This window comes from Venturia canescens, chromosome 5, assembly GCF_019457755.1.
Source record: "Venturia canescens isolate UGA chromosome 5, ASM1945775v1, whole genome shotgun sequence".
NCBI classification, from domain to species: domain Eukaryota; kingdom Metazoa; phylum Arthropoda; class Insecta; order Hymenoptera; family Ichneumonidae; genus Venturia; species Venturia canescens.
Window position 1 is genome coordinate 13,063,027 of NC_057425.1, and position 17,085 is coordinate 13,080,111.

The 17,085-nt window shown below is 42.2% G+C and overlaps 1 protein-coding gene across 7 annotated transcripts in view; it reads left to right on the forward strand.

Annotated features, from left to right (window-relative positions):
- raskol (Ras GTPase-activating protein raskol) overlaps nt 1-17,085 on the forward strand; it is a 185,592-nt gene that overhangs the window by 61,240 nt on the left and 107,267 nt on the right. For 2 of the 7 annotated variants that reach the window (XM_043420553.1, XM_043420557.1), the window contains exons 1-2: nt 1,890-2,128; nt 5,080-5,430. The exons of the other annotated variants lie outside the window; for them this stretch is intronic. The gene's annotated coding sequence lies outside the window, so the exon portion shown is untranslated. Of the gene's footprint in view, nt 1-1,889; nt 2,129-5,079; nt 5,431-17,085 lie in introns of those variants that run through there. 7 annotated transcript variants of the gene reach the window in all.

Sequence of the window (17,085 nt, forward strand, 5' to 3'; positions counted from 1 at the left end):
TGGAAATATTCTACATTTACTGAATCATCAACGTCTTATGATTAGTCACTAAAACTGTGGATGGATATTTCTCAAAATTAGGCTTCCAAACTTTCAGAGGCCACCATTTTGTTGAATTTTAAAAAAGAAACTTTAATTGAGTACTAATAGATTGACTGAAAAATTGATGATTTATTTGCTCGACTGATTTGCAATGACCTAGTAAAATGTTCCGATGGTTACCACAAACAAAAAGGAACCCGAAAAATTGGGAAATTCTATACTTAAAGCACGTTGAAGACTTCTTTAGAAGAGTTTTTTTCAAATTCGCTAAAAATATAGAATTTCGTAATTTTTCCGGGTTTGTATACGTTCATATGGAAAGAAAATATATAAAAATGGAAAAAATTGAAATTTTTGTTGTAAACAACCGTGTAGAAATTAATATTTCTCACATCAAAAAAGTATTTTTGTACTCTTGAAATATCCTTGAAATTCTACCGAAAAGCTATTTGACTTTCTAAAACCTTGTTTTATTTTAACCAGATCAACTATCCAATAATTCTGTAAAAATATCAATTTTTAAAAAAAGAATTGATGATTCTACTTTATTAGCTTGATGGAAAATCCGACGCCTGTACGAAAGACCCCCAACCGAGTGAGTTTGCAACCTCTTAACTCAACAGCCTGTCGCTATAAGGCTGAGCTCTTTTTCTCCAGCTCAATTTTCTCATATACGTTTGTCTCATCGTTGTCGTCTGCGTTCCTAAGACAGCCTGTCTCTCATATTCTGTTCTCGTTCCTTCTGAAGAGTATCTCTCCCCGCGTCTACTCCCAGATGCTAGAATAAACTGTGATATTACTCTTTTGGGTATGTGCACAACGAGTCAGCAAACTTTCCTGCCGGCTATGCTAGAATCTTAAATCGCGAAATAAGACTCGTTCATTAACACGAAGACGACACTCGTCTGCTGAAATAATTTGAGGAAGTAGGAAGCACCTCGTAATCAATAATACACCGGAGATCTTGAGAAAATTTCTAAAATAACTGAAATTACTGAAATTTTGAGATCATTACAGCAGGCCAACCGTATTCTTAAACCGTTAATTGATCATTATCTCCAATCGCCACAGTCATTTCTGCGTGCTCATAACGTTCAGCGCTCAACTGACTGTGTACAGTATTTGTGCACTAAACGCAAAAATCATCCTGTTTTCTGAGACGCGACGGAAGAAAATCGTACGAGTTGAGCTGAAGATCTGAACACACACTCAATTAAAAACTGTACCCGATTGTTTGCTTCAATTGCGTCACGCTCCGCGTGCTTTTTCAGAGGTCTCAATAGCGACGACAGTTGTCCCGAATCCTGGGAAAATTAAATAAAATTCACGTGCGAAAATCTCTAAAAAAGCTCAATTACGACGACAAATATGATCGTGCCAAAATTCATCAAACTTTTTTCCACTTCACACGAATATGCTTGACAAAAAATAATCTCGTTTCTAACTCACATTTGTGGGACATTGACCCACTTAGATGCGAAATGGTTAAATTAAATTTCACGATTCTCGAGGCGATACGAGATTGTCGGTCAAGGGGGATCGGTCGCGTTCTCGCTGCAGTCGCATCGTCCGCGACGATGCAACCAGACTGCATGCGACACGCGCGTGTGTACGCACATGTACGAAGACAGTCCGCAGCGTATTAAAGATGTGCCCGCGCGTGTGTGTGTGTGTGTGTGTGTGTGTGTGCAACAACGAATATCAACAGCAGCGGCGAGCAATGCGTGCTTGTTTGGCTCCGATCTGGTGAGCTTGGCTCGTTTGCCGCCGCGCGGGCTCGGGACAGACACACGAGAGCGTGCCTCTGCCACCTCCAACCGCAACTCCGACAGTCCAGTTCCGTTGTGCCCGCGCGACGGTGCTCTCATCTCGGCACGACGAGCGGCTTTTTTACGATCCTCTCGAGCGAAAAATCATCGTGACCGTTTGGAAAACTTTTCATCGCGATTTTCACGCCTTCGTATCTCAGCTTTTTCATCACTGTGCTCTTGACTCTTGGATTCTCGATTATTGATAAAAGTTTTTGGTTTTCCGAGTGGAGTTCATTTTGACGTCGGCGTTATCAATGAGCAACGACGATTACAAGGTTTCTTTCGATCATCGAACCGGTGTTTTTGCAAAAGTCACTTCTCGCGGAGGGAAATCGATTTTTCAGTTCTCAAAATGTTCCGTTGGAAAATGTTGCCGCGGTCACGAGAATGCGTTGGGTTGAACACGTAACTTTGGTCACCTTCAAGGGCTTTCCTTACTTTCCTTGCTCCGCATTCGGATTCTACGTAACTGAAAATCCCTCGACACGACTGAATTTTAATGTAAGACTAATTATTCCGTACGCATCGAGGGATCACGTGGCCAAGGTTCATCGGAGCAAAAACACGAGCGCGACTCCCACTAAGATCGTCGAGTACTCGCGTACTCGAGTCAGAGATCTCTCGAGAGTGTCCACGTGTTTGAGGCTTCGTTTTATTGTCGCGACGTTGTACGAAGCGTCCTCGAAAATGAGACCGTACGAGCGCGCACTTTCTATGCACCGAGATAAATAATTGCGTGTAATTGAAAATGAAACTCTGTTGAAAGACGTGGCCAAGAGTGTATGGACCTTCGGCCAAAGCTGGCTGTTTGCTGATACTATTAATTGATTAAATTCAGAGTTATCGCGGTACGAGAAGATAATCCAATTGCATTCGTGACTTGAATCGAGTGTACTGACGTCACATTTCCTTTCCATGTAAAGCTACATGCTCGCGTGTATCAAAGCACAATAAAATCATCACTTCTTTCTGTCGTATAACAAGCGAGCCATTGCTCTGTAACACACTCTGTACAAATGAGTCACGCGATTAAGGCGGCGAGTTCTCTGTCGGCCTGCCGTCATTGACGCTCCCTGCGCGCACAGTACAGACCTCTGTATTTCGGTTGCTCGCAATCGGGGGCCGTAATCGACGACGTGGATTTTCGTGTCAATGCTTCGAGTTGGATATTTTTCGATAGGTTCGAATTTTATCGTTGGCTCTTTGGAGGTGTCGGGGAGAAAAATTTACCAAGAAACTAAAAACGGAGTGCGAGAAACGGTTTTTAAGGAAGTTGAGGCTGTACAGTCACTTTTTTTACCCAAAAGTTATCAACTGTACCTTTCAAAAGTTAGGTCAGTTTACAGTTTGACAATGTTGCATACGCTTTAAAGAAAAGTTGGGGAAAAAAAAGACGAAAAAGTGGTGAAAGCTCAATCGAAAGCACGAATGGTGACGATACTAGCCTCAATAAACTGCCCCGGAAACAGATTATTATTAATATAATCTCAGCAAATCTCCTAATAAATCTGAAAAAAAATTGACATTATTCAGCGAGCCTCGCTCATGTTGCCCAAAAAAAATCATATTTTTAGCATCATTTTTCTCAGCAACGACGCTCCTAAACTGTCTGAAAATTTAACTGATTTTTTTTGACACTTCACTTTATATTCATTTTCATTCTAATGCCTCAACTTCCTTAAATTCTTCGTACAAAGCGTCGAATGCCGAAGCTGGCGTTGAGCATCGAAAAATGATTTATCAACGAATTCAAATTTGTGCCACTGCTCAACGAATCGTGTAGAAAGTTTAAAATCTCGGGATTTAAGTTGCACTTTTTTTCGATGAAAATGATCATTTCAGCAACGAATTAACCTCCTATTCGCTTTGTTTTCGTCTCTTCCATCATTGTTGTTTCAATAGCCATTGTTTAACTCGCGTGAATAGTGTTGAGCAAAGAGAATACAATGACGAAAGCAGCCTCGAGCGTTATTCCAATCGTATTGTCTTGCCGCGTCTCTACCTGCCTCGCATTAGTCTCGTGTCGTTGTCGTCGTAACCGAGTTACCGAGTTCCGCAATCCTCGGATGGGCTTATCGCGCGATCTCTTTTCCCCTCGCCTTAGGCGCGATCGAGCCAACGCATGAAAAAGGGTGCACCTACGTAACAGAGTGGCTATGTAAAATCAGGGAAGCTCCGCGCTACGAGCACTTTAATTGAGTATAAAAGTTGGGAGAACTGCAAACTTTATTTCAACGGGATATTAAAAACTTTGACGAAACAAGCGTTATCCGGGGCGTCGCGGACTGCTGCGAAGATTCGTGTTGTTCAAACTATCGTTTGGGACAAAACTTTACGCTTTTAAAAAACAAATATTGATTCGAGATAATCAGAATTATCTAGGCGTTCGTTCAGCTATCAGAACTTGATACGTTTTTTCTCTAAATTGTTTAAATTTCGTTGGCATTAATTTTGAAAGTTTTCACTCGCAATTGACCCAATTTCGTAGCTGAGAACACTTCGAATCGAGTTCTCTTTCTCCGGACATATTGTTTAGGCTGGAGAATCCCCCTGGCGAGCCACAATCTCGCACCTGTTTGCACCTCTCCGAGCTGGAGATCCCTCGCGTTCTTTGGCTGAAGAAGGGGCGAGTGGGGAGGGGAGGGGGGGGGTGCAGGGAAAGGGCGACTTCCGTTTGGGCAGCAGAGAGTGGGAGACCCGAGCACAACTGTCAGTCGTGTTCTCGCACGTGGTTCGAAAACTTTTCGTTCTCGAGCGTTCTTTTTTTTCGTAATTTCGTTCTGAATCTTCCTCCGGATCTGTGTGTGTGTGCGCGTGGGATAGTATCGCGAGGGATTTCCACTGGTGGAAAAGGCCGGGGAAGACAGCAGGTGCGATTGAAGTACCTGGAAAGATCCGAAGGCTCGTGACTGCGTTTTCAATGCGTTGGGCGATCCTGCGGTATTTTTTCGCTCGAAAAAAAAGCCACGAATTTATATATTTCGATCAACTGTGGTCGTTTCTATTTAATGCATGCACGCGGCGACGCATTTTCAAGAGATAAGGAAAACCCGACGGTGACTCATTTTCTCTTGGTCGTAAAGTGTCCAAGCGTTCTCAGTGCCTCGCATTTTTTTCCGCTTCTTCTTTCCTTCGCGAGTTACTCCGCAAAGAATTGCGCAACCTGCGTGTGCCAAGCGCGCTTTTTCCACGTTATATTTCATTGAGTTTTATTCGTTTTATTCAGGACCGTGAATATATCTCGACTGCCGAACCAGCATCGAGTGTCAAGCAGACTCTTTCTTTTCGCAAATTCGTGTTACAAACCCTGCTACTAACGTCGTTGTGAGACAGTGAGAGTGTTCCTCAACGATTTTACTAACGGACGTCGTTAATTTGCCGAAACGTGAGAACGGGATGCTCCCATTTACTCAACGCCTACGCTGAGTTATGCATTTTTTCGAGCACACGAAATATCCACGAATTTAACAAACAACTTTTAGCCAACCGGCCCAGGACAAAATCTCGCGAAAAGACTGGAGCGAGGAAACGCTTTTTAGAAAGCGACCCCGCGGTCAGCCTGATTTTGAAATTTTTGGTGAGTTGAAGAGACACGATCACTTTGAATTCGAATAAAAATATTTTGCATCAAGACATTTTCTCCGACTCGCTTCGTATCGATACTATAAAATCAAAGTCTGCTACTTAATTGCAAACAAATTGGAATATTTTAATGATTTCATTTTTTCAAGTGCCCTTGTAACGCCCGTTTCGTGACACGAGATTGGGGAAAATAATCTTGATTAAAATATTGTTATCTCCCAGCAGTTGGAGATAAACCTGAATTAAATAGATTAGTTAATGAGCGACACGGTTAAGCGTCAATGACTTTTGACTCGTCACATACGTGATTCAGTTAATAATTGAAAACAAGTTTGAGCCCATTGAATGGACACGTATTGCCATTTATTGAGGATTGGGTCGACAGTGAACTTTGCCAATTAAGGGGTTGAGAGTGAGCGGCTGCTGTCTTGCGAGTGTTACACGATATCTCATTTTATACGGAAGAGGACAATATTACGAGGTTTGGTGGCTTCGCGCGGTTAACCCACCTTCGCGAGTATACACGAGAAGTTGTCTAACCCTCGTGAAAACTCGAAATTGCACTCTCCCGATGTAATATCCTCGAGTTTCCGGATACTCGGTGTGCGTGGAACCTTCGATAAGGTTTACGATGCAGACTCTCTGACTGTATGGCTCTGGCTCTTCGGCTCGATATCTCTGCGGTGGAGCGCACACACGGAGAAAGAGTTATTGCCATCCGAATCCATTTCTCTGGCTCTCTGCGAGAACTTCGCGTATTCTGATGAACTTTGATTTCATAAAAATGGAGCGTGAAATTAGTTGGGCAGCGTGGACGGATTCGAGCGAAGGATTTTTGGGAAATTGAGCAAATTTAAAAAATTTTCTCCCCCAAACGCATAAGCTGCTCCATTTCGTGGCACGCGGCTAAAATAACCTTTCCGTGAGCGGAGCCTGTTCTCATCTGCTTTGCCGGGAATTTAATAAGTCTGTCAAGAGAGCTGCGAAACGTCCGTGGATGTTCCAAGGAGCCAAGATAACATCGAAAGAGCTAGATGAGGAGTTGACGCAAAAGAGAATTCCACCGGAGCACGTAAATCGTCACGATCGGAAATGAACGGCCGTTTATTTTCAAGAAAACATTAGAGTTCCTCGAAACGATAATGCTGCATGAAAATTACAACGAGATCTACACTTTGCTGCACGAACTCCGAGACACGCATGCAAACGCGGGAGTAGCTTCGCACATATATTTTGTGCTGCGTTTCGCGAGACCAAAAGATTTCGACGCCACATTGTCAGGGACTCAAAAAATTAATGCCAAAGTAATTTCTCTTCATTTCCACAAATTTAAGGTAGTTCTGTATGTACACGTACGAGCTGAAAGTTTGGACTGCGGCGTACAATGCGAAATCCAATGCTTGGCGCGGCCGGCTGCACGATTTCGTCGAAGCTTGTACATTCTGCCTGTCCTACACAATCACACCTCATGCACGAATAGGTCCTCTACAGAAATAGAAAGTGGCGCTGTAATCGTGGCAACAACGTAATTCTTCGGTATTTCTATATAACGTCGAGCGTCAAAATGTCATGACACGGTGAAGTTTACAACGTCGGAGCGTCTAACGAAATGATGTAAAAAAAGCCTCCAATAATTCCGGTGATTGTTCAATTTCATTGGCTGCCGAATTTGCAATTCTTTATTTTTCATCCTGAACCGATACTTTGCGAATGAATGTTTTTTTCGTTGATTCCGTTGGACATTCGTCACGAAGGAAGTTGAAAAGCGTTCAAATGCCAATTCAGTCAAGAAAGGTGCTCGAAAATTTGAGAAAAAAAGCTTTCACAATGTTTTGTATTGCGCCTATCAGTTCCCCGCGCCGCGCACTGTTGCCACATCCTCACAAAATTAACACGCAGTTCATCAGTCGATATCTCCGAAACTGGACGGTCAAAAATGTCCATTTTTTAAAACATTCATCCCACAATAGTACCGCGAAGAATACACGACTGGTTTCACATCAAAGTCGTGAGATCCGTTTAGCGTCGGTAATAAAAAATGTAAACTAAATGCTGTCCGGTGACGCGTTAGGCATCGCGCACGAGACGAGCCATTTTTAATCGCAAATATCTCGAAAACTGAATGGTTAAACGATTTTAAATTTTGACAGTCGATCCATGGCGCTATTCTTAAGATTATTCAACAAAAGTACAGAGCTACGTTAAGACAAATGAGATTATTGCATCGAATGAGAAAGTTGAAAAAGACTCGTTCGAGTTCTGACATTCGAGCCAATCTACGCGACTCGGTTTTATCAAAATTTTCTACTTCTTCATGAGGTTCGAAAGCACCGTTTTTCAAAGCGATACATTAATTATCGCGTGCCTGACGCGCACAGTGCACGATGATTATGCCAACGAAAATGGAGTGCTCCTCTGACCGTTAATAGAATGCAAAACTTCCAGGCTTTTGGCATTTGCATGCTGTACTTCGTCCCTCTCTATTTATTCATGGTAGCACAGCTCAAAGTTAGGCCGCTGCGAATGACGAACTTCATGCGCCTCCCTCTCGGCCGGGAGTCGCCCCGCGCCCCCGCTATGAAAGCTAAGCCTCTTTGTGCCCCTGGGAAAGCTTCCGGTAAGCGGTTTACCAGTATTGGCAGCTAGTAGCCGAGCGCGACGGATACATGAGTAAATATGCGAGCTGAAAAACCAGGGGGACAGAGGAGGCAGAGTCGAAAAGCTAGATCGCGATTCTGCCATCTCTGCTTTTATCTTTCGCTCGCAAATTAGTTGTGTTTCCACTCTTCGACTTTCTCACGAAGCTTTCATTTCGTCCACTTTATAATAATCCTGCTCTTCGCTCCCTTCGACTGCATTCTCAAACGCTTCTACTTGGCACCGATACTTTTGACGCGCGGTAACGAAGCTCCGGCGAGCTTCTCCTCAATCGTACATTTTTTTGCCTGACATTCTTTCCTGTGGGACGAAAAATTCCATGCTTTTTGTCTCGCACTCCACTTTTTTCAACACGCGAACACAGAGGAAAAATCACCGTCGTGATCGACGCGACGAGCGAACAGTGCAGCAACGAAACGTGAGTTTTATCGTGTCAAATTAAAATCGAGCTTGGAGCTCGTAAGTTCAACGGATGCGTCAAAAAACGACTCTATACGACGGCGTATTAGAGCGAACGCGTGTCAGTGTACTCTGCGGGAGATACTGTAATCGAAAGATACGTATACGAGCGCACGCACGAGACAGAGAGGCGCGCGAGAGAATATATCTTGACTGAATATCCGTGACGAAAGGCTCGTGGAAAATAAACATTGAACGTATTCCCATAAAATAGTTATTCAACGCGAGACAACGACGTTCGGTTCACTGAGCTGTTCTCAATTAATAAGAGTTATCAGTGAACATTCTTCATGGTTTCTCTTATCAATGGACGCACACGCCTACCGAATTCCTCATTCTCATTATCTCCGCTGATTCCAAAGAGCGCTTTTTCAATTTATTCGACTCTCCCGGTCCATCAAATTCGAGGCGCAGTATTGGTGGGAATTTCAGTCGTGAGAGCCCAAGCCTGTTGACTGCTGCGAACAACGATCCTTGCAAAAAGTTATTCCCTTATTTTTCGTACTCTTGCGAGAATTATTTTCCCGAGTTACGTCGATTCCAACTTATTGCGGTGGCATATGCTTTTTGTGAATATATCTTTTGTACCGATTTTAATAATAAGAATATGGAAATATGGAAATTTGGAGGAAGTGCACGCCGGAAAGAAGCACGAGAGCAGAGAGAATCGGATGGGGATACGTAGGCCGGAAATGGCGGTGAGCGGCGCAACGCCAGGTACCGGCTGCTCTCGACGTCACGACTTCCGGTCTATGGATAGCGCCAAACAAAAGGGTATCCTCTCCGTTCCTCATCGAGTGTGTTTATGAAATTGATATTATTCTGCGGCCCCGTGCCCCGGGGACAGAAATTTCTAAACATTTTTGTTTGAGCATTTTTTTTGATAAGGAAGACAAAATTGAGAAGTTGAGCGCACAGAGGAGCTCGTTTCGAGGGTCTCGGCTCGTGCGATTTTATTGGGTCTCGAGGCCCCGAATTCAATTATGCGACACTTTGTTTTTCAGACTACTCTATCTCCGCTCGTCTATCTTTGGCCGCTTTTCAAAGTTTTCGTTTTAACGTTCCATGGGGCCAAATGAGGCCGCTGACACACGACCGATCCGCGCGGTGTATTTACGGAAATGCCCTCGCTAACTGGGCCACCAAAAAGTGTGCTGTGTCATCGCTTCGAAAAGTTTGTTTCATTTATGTGGAAAAATTGAGGGAAAAAGGGTTCGATTATTGCTCCTGAAAACTTCAACGTTTTTCTTGTAAGTTCAAAGAGCCGGAATTCAGAGAATTCTACGTGAAGACTGACAGTTTTCACCTAGAATATTGGGGGCGTTGGAAGAATGGAAAAGCAGGGAAGATGAAAAAGGTGAGAACAGAGCGCTCAGGATTTAGGCATTATTTTCGTCCGAATGGAAACAAGAAATGACAGAGTTTTGGCACCGTTTGATCGGCTCTTTGAATACATCGTGCCATATAGAGTGGAAGAATTCTTGCACGTGAAAATTTCGCTATAGCATCCGATCCTCACGTGATACGATGCCGTAAAATTGCCTCCGAAGCGAAGCCGACCTAATTCGATCGAGACCCCTTTTTCCATTCCATCCCTGTGGCCACACTTTGCCTATTCCTATTCCTTTCCACGCTCTTCTCCTTTTTCTTCACTCGCGCTTGTTTCGGAGCTCCTCCTCATCCCTGCTGCTGGCAAACGAGTGCTGAATGCTGACAGGCTAAAAGACGAGGAATAAAAAGGGGGGAAGCGAAAAGTCCTCGTCTGTGCCGACGCTTCCGATTCATATGTAGGTCGTTTGATAAAAGCGAACAGAAATGTGCATGTCTCACTTCTATTGACAGCGTGCAGCCAACGCCAATTTTCTTATCCGCATATTTAACTCGTTTTTCTCGCTTCGAAATCGATTCGACGAGAAATTTTGAGGAGACTCGATCGAAAAACGACTCTTGGTTTTCTAATCGAAATTCATACTCGCGTCGACTTTTGATTTATTCGCGAGTCTTCGTATCGATCGATCCCCCCTTTTGCTCGTGAATCCCAGTCCCCCGAGCGACGCTCGTACGTACCGCAAACGGAGAATTTCATACGAGCGATTAATTACGTTCTGGAGCACAAAGCAATTAAAGCTGCTATCGCGTAAGCTACAGCCGAAAATCAATTCGGAAGATAGTCTGGCCGGAGGAGTTTCATGAATTTACAGAGCGAGCTAATTCAAATTCCAGCAGCGATGTCGTGGTCACAGACCATTCGGGCGGTCCAGACGACGAGCCTTTACTCCGATTCCTTGCATTTCAGTGGCCTCGGGCTCGTTTCTGTATACGTGTGATTCACGCCCACGCACGCGGATTCGCGTTCTACGGTTCCTCAGCCACGGGAGAATAGGAGTTGTCACCTACGCTCGTGGAGGGTCTTAGGGAACTTTGCAAACTTACCTTTCTCTCGTTATCAAAGTCCATTCCCAGCTCTGAAACAAGGACACTTTTGTCTACCCCTGGAACATGGAGGAGGCACTTTGAAAATTTCGTCTTTTGTTCGACGTGCTCTATATTCGGTGCTCCGGGCGTTCAGGTCCTCGCTCGCGTGCTCTTCCAACACTCTCGTCGGAGCGGACGGGCCTTCTCGCCCGAAACCGGAAGTATCGAATCGACTGAGCGCTCGTTCGCCCTCCTTTTAAAGGGCGAACTTCTCGAATTACTCCCCGCTCATCGGACAGCAAAAAAATGCTTTACAAACTTTGCCACTTCGTTAGAGGTGGCTCGTTCTTTTGTATTTTCATTCGTTCGAGCTCTCCAACTTTTCCGGTACTAAAAAATCCTGTTTTCTTTCAACGGACCGGAGAATAATGCTTTTCTCGTCAAATTGATCTCGTATAAATTTGGCGAATATCAGAAACTTTAAATCCGTTCCAGAAAATTATTTTTTCCTCTAATATTTCTCTCAATCTGCCTCAACGTGCCCGCGAGCGGCAGACGCCGACGTTTTACTCTTGTCATCACAGTCTGAATATCTGGGTCAGGTCGTCAAACTCGTAAACTCGGTATATACAGACGTAACAGAGATTTAAGATTGTAAATTGCATAAGAAACAGAATTGTAGTTTAGGAGCCATCTCTGTGACTCGGTGAACTCGCAATTACGACCTCGAACTCAAACTCGCAAACGGCCATTCCTATCTCGCGAATTTGGAGCTCGTGCAAAAGAACTCATAAATGTGAGGAAGAGCAATCTTTTCTGAGGTATTAAATTGTAGGATAATTTCAAAGGAATTCTTTGAAGGAATGAAATAAAGAGGAAAAACGCATTTGCAGACTGCTGCGAGACGGAGGACCGCTGTGACAAAGAAAGTTAAATGCACCACCGATGAGATTTATGCTCGTTCATTTCCGCCGGACGTCTGACGTCTTTGGACGATTTTCATCGCGCGCGCGCCCGTCTCTTTTATTCTATCACTGTCTGCTTTCGAGCCGGTTCACCAAACCACTTTATGAATCACGATCGTCCGTCTCTTTCGTTCGCTGAAGCCTGAGGCATTTCTGCTTAAGATTATTCAAAATTCTATTCGAGTCAAATCGCAAAAGAACAGACAAGATTTTCCTCTCGCGCGAGCGCGATTCGTCTCATGCTCTCTGGAAATTCGCCAAAAAGATGCGAACGTACCAGCCTGAGGAGCACATACACCAAGATTCTCGTTCGTATGAATAACCCCCGTGACGTTGTACTTTTTCCATCCTTTTTTGAACATCCGAGAAAAGCACTATGCACGATTCGTCTGCGTCATTAAGGGCACCGCTCGCTATTCTGCGAGGAATAGTTTTTGTACCAAATTTGAGGGAAAAAGTACTTTTCAAGAGTTGCATTTTTGTAATTGAGCGCGAGCTCGAATCCTTCAAAAACATTCTATTAACAGACTTTTTTTGGAAGCTCCAAACCACTAAATTCATTCCAATTTTCACTAAAACTCTCGTATCATTGATCGAAAGGAATAAAAAACGAAATCGAAAACAAAATATTCGCGCGGACGATTGTCTTGCCAGTAATAAAAATATATTACGTTAATGATTCAACGAAATTGATGGCAACGAGCAATCCTTTAATGACATTTACTTATTTCAACATTTTGTTTCTTTTTCGTTTGGCTCATTCCTCTCACAGCCTTCTGTCTTTTAATTAACACTTTTTTTTCTTTATCCATTTTCCTTTGCCCTCTCTAATGCGATTGTTTACATAAAGACTAGTATTTTCGCCAGGGATGAATGAAATTTCGGATGTAATTTCATTCGCCAAAAGATACGTTGAAAAAATTTATTTACAATTTCGAATTAACAACTCTGACATTAATTCAGAGCGATGATATCTCTAATTAGGGAGTAAAAACACTCATAAAATACGATTCTCCGGGCATGATCTACCTTAATTGTTTCTCCAAATATTTTTCCCGTCCACTGAGAGGGTTTCACGTATACTGATATTAATGCAACGTCGTGTTAGTAATACGAGAGAATAACACGAGTCGGAATCACAACGATCTCTTACGCCTTTTGGCCTGACGCCCACACGTTACTTCCGTTTCTGTTCCGCGGAGCGGAATCTCCGTGCGCGCGTTATTCGACGGGAGATTTCATCGTTCTTATGCACTGTCATGCGCTCCATACTTTGAGGATCCCTCGGACAGTTCGCCCACACGGCACTCCTATATAACAATTGAAACCTTTTGAATTTAATTTATAGTTTATTCGATCGCCGTTAATCGTCCGCGGGTACGTCTGAAAGTATTTTTTTCATAAATTTTCTCACCATTCCCGGTGCTTTATTTTCATCGTAGCTACTTAATTAAAAACAGGTTTGTGCTGATATACTTCGGACCCGACGAACCGGTTATTTTCTCCGGTATGAATGATCACCATTATCACGCGCACGATACGATTAAGGAATCGAAAATTATTTTTCGATCACCTTTATCGAGTTCGCTATCAATTTTTAATGATAAATTCGTGAAAAAGAGAATGAAATCCTTGGAAAAATACAGTCTAATCCGAACCAACTGTTTTTTCAAATATTTTCATTATCAATGTGCAATTTTCTATCGCAATTCGTGTGCATTTACATGACGAATCGATTGTCTTCTAATTGTAGCGCAATTTAATGAAATTATTCGAATCGAATTATTGAATTTCAATTGTACTTCCCTTTGAGATAAATTCGTGTGTAAATATACCGCTGTCCAGCAATTATCGATTTGTGCGTCGGTCATTCAACACGATAACACACACACACACGCGCGGAGGAATTATTGTGGAATCGCGTGTCTTCCTTAATGTAAGAAAAATGTTTTCAATCTCACCCACTCGTCGGTACGTAGATTTAGAACAACAGATAATATTCACCTGTTTCTATACGGGGACGTCGCGTATATATATTTTTGTGAATAGAAAAATAGAAGCGAACTCGTAGCAAGTGTAACATAACTCAGGCCCACTTTAATTTATGTAAGTCGGCCACTCGATAAGCGATACGCATTCCCACTCCGTCCCTCGTAATTATAAATTGCGAATTTCTCTGTGTGAATACGCGACGTCAAACGTGGAGGAGGAAATTCAACTAATCGAGTCGCGAATATCAAGAGGGTTGAGGAATTTCATATTTTTCGGCTGGTCAACGATCAATGTCGAAAATGATTGGTCAAAATTATATTTCTGATTGTTAGTTACAAAAAATCCTTCAAATATTTCTCTTTCATTCTCGGCTCCTGGATCCCGAGCTCAATTTTTCAGCTCTCCTTACCGCGAGGTTCGAAAAGTTGCTGCTAAAAATGCTTGTGAAAGCACTTTTTTTAATGATTCGTCGATTATTTCAGCGGCGTTAAATGAAATGTGTTAAAAATTATGTTCCAGCTTGTAAAACTCGACCACGAAACACGTTGGAGAGTAATTTTCGCGCGATTATCCCGCAATTAGCCCTGAGTTTATGGGACACATTTGACGCTAAGTAAGCAATGAACGAAAACGAATAAGGAAGAGAGGCCCCACGATAAAGCTCAGACTCTCAGAGCACGAAAAACGGAATCGTCCGCGTTAATTAGCTTCGCGAAATTTACCGTCACGCCCGACTCCACGATTCTATCCTTCGCTTGTTTGAAGCCATGCCAGAAACACAGATTAACCAGTCGCCAAGGATAAGAGCTCTGCCAGAAATTGAAAGCCTTCCCTTCGAATATATATATTTCTATCTTTTTCTCTCAATGTTCGATTTTCATTCGACCTATGGGCCATTCCAAGTCGCTTTTGTTCTATGACAAAGCGCCTACAATTATTAATATTTTACAGAAAGAATGACATTTTTGTACTTTTTTTATTTATCTCTGGCAAACTGACAATGAGAGTTTATTTGTTTTGAAGGAATTACGAAAATTTTGTGAACTTTCTCAATTCACAGGGGAATGAATTTTTTTTTTAATTCCCCTTTATTTGAAATAAATTTTATTCATTTAAGGAAGTCGAGGCCGTACAGTCATTTTTTTTTACCCAAAAGTTAGGCCAGTTTACAGTTTGGCAACGTTGCGTACACCTTGAAGAAGAGTCGGGAATAAAAATACGAAAAACTGGTGAAAGCTCAGTCGAAAACACGGACGGTGACGATCCTAGCCTCAAAACACTGCACGAGAAGCTCATGTTGCAAAAAAAAATTTATATTTTTAACATTATTTTTTATGGAGATATCACTGAATGTGTCTTGACTTGCATAAGATTACATGTTATTTGGCCCAAATTGTTATTGATTTTTCTCAGCAACGACGCTCCTAAACTGTCTGAAAATTGAACTGATTTTTTTTACACTTCACTTTATAAGATGCAATCGGTTTAAAAGCGATGACATGATTTTCTTTCTACCACCTTTTTATAATAAATTTTCGCCACTTTTCTATAATAAAACATTATTTTTCAATTTCTTTAATTATTCCAATCGATTACTGAGGAATTCTCACTCCTAGAAAGTCTCATTGTAAGATTCAGTCCATACATTCGTCGATGAAATAAAAAGTTTTGAAAAGTCCAAGTGCAAATTTGCACCAGTGTGGTGAGTGCGTCACCTCAAAAGGAGTTTGGTTAAAAGTTGTAGATTCTCTCGTCTCACTTGATGGGGCAGGCAGTGCGTTATGATATGGTCGATCGTTCATAGCGTGTTGCATGTTGTGCATTTTGGTACCAACGATCGAGTGGTCAAAAAGGTGTTTGTGGGTGAAATTGGTGTGCCTTATTGCTAATCTATTAAGAATGCACTGCTCTGTTCTTAACTCTCGGTCACGTGTTTTAATCCAAATGTTAGGTTTTACGTTGTGTAACTTTGTTCCGTTGAATTTTGATAATATTTTTTTTTTAAATCCGAGGATGAGAGAAAATGGAATTGTCGAAAAAGATCGGGGCGAAGACTTTGCTTGTTCTGTGATCATTTTTCTGAGAAAATGATGAAATTTATCATAATTTTGAATGACTTTGGTGGGTTTTTTTGGACCTGGAAAACCCCATGCCCGTAAACTTATATATCTCGTTTTCTTAATGCTCGGTTTTCTTCCACTCGAGCTCATCCACTGTCTTGACGAAGTCTCGACTTTCCCTTTCTCCTATGATCGTGTTCCTATTCTATTTACGGAACACTTGCGCTCACGCCAATTTATACAGCGTACCGAGAATCACGGTAGAGAATGGGAAATTTAAATGGGAATTTGAGAGTTTGAATTTTCCGTGAAAATTTATTGTAGTGGAGGATCAAGTTGACTCAATCGAGATCAGTTGCGACTCGAGCGAATATTGATTCATTCTCATTCGCTAAACGCACCTTTCCATTTTTACTTTTTATGCTAATTCAGAGTTTTTTCAATTCTCCGTTTCGATTATTCATCGAATAATCCTTTCCGGGGCATGAAAATCCAGAGTACCAGATAATGGGATTCATTGAAATATTCATTATTCGGCGTGGAAGCTTTTTCGTTGATCTTCATGGAAACTCTCTTTTCGAAGCCTGTAAAAGGAATTTCAGATGTTTGCAGCAGCCCTACCATTTCCCAGTGCCTGCTTGAAAAAAAAAAAACCCCCACGAAACAAAACGCTGGCACGTTTAAAGTGTGCATTATTCTGGAGAGTCGTAAAAATAAATAATTTGCTTAGATCGCGAGAGTCTCAAGAGTTTCAACGTGAATATCGATGTTGATAAGTTTATTGTACAGCTGGTCGATGCTCCAAGTCGATCGAGTGTCTTTCTCCTCGAATTTACAGACATATTAATAAATCTCTTGACTCGTTACCCCTCGTTTCTTATGTTTTTAACTATGCGCACGCTCCGATAATACAGAACTCTAATTGAAAAACATTTTCTCCATATTTTATTCGTCTCAGTCAAGTGGCTATCAATTCGAGAGCCTTCACGTGTCGTTTACGAAAACCCTATGGAAATGTGTCCTTGTCAAAAAGTACTTGAAAATGTGACTACAAAAAGTACTTCAATTTGTTTTCGTATCTCTGTCGAACGAGTAGATAAA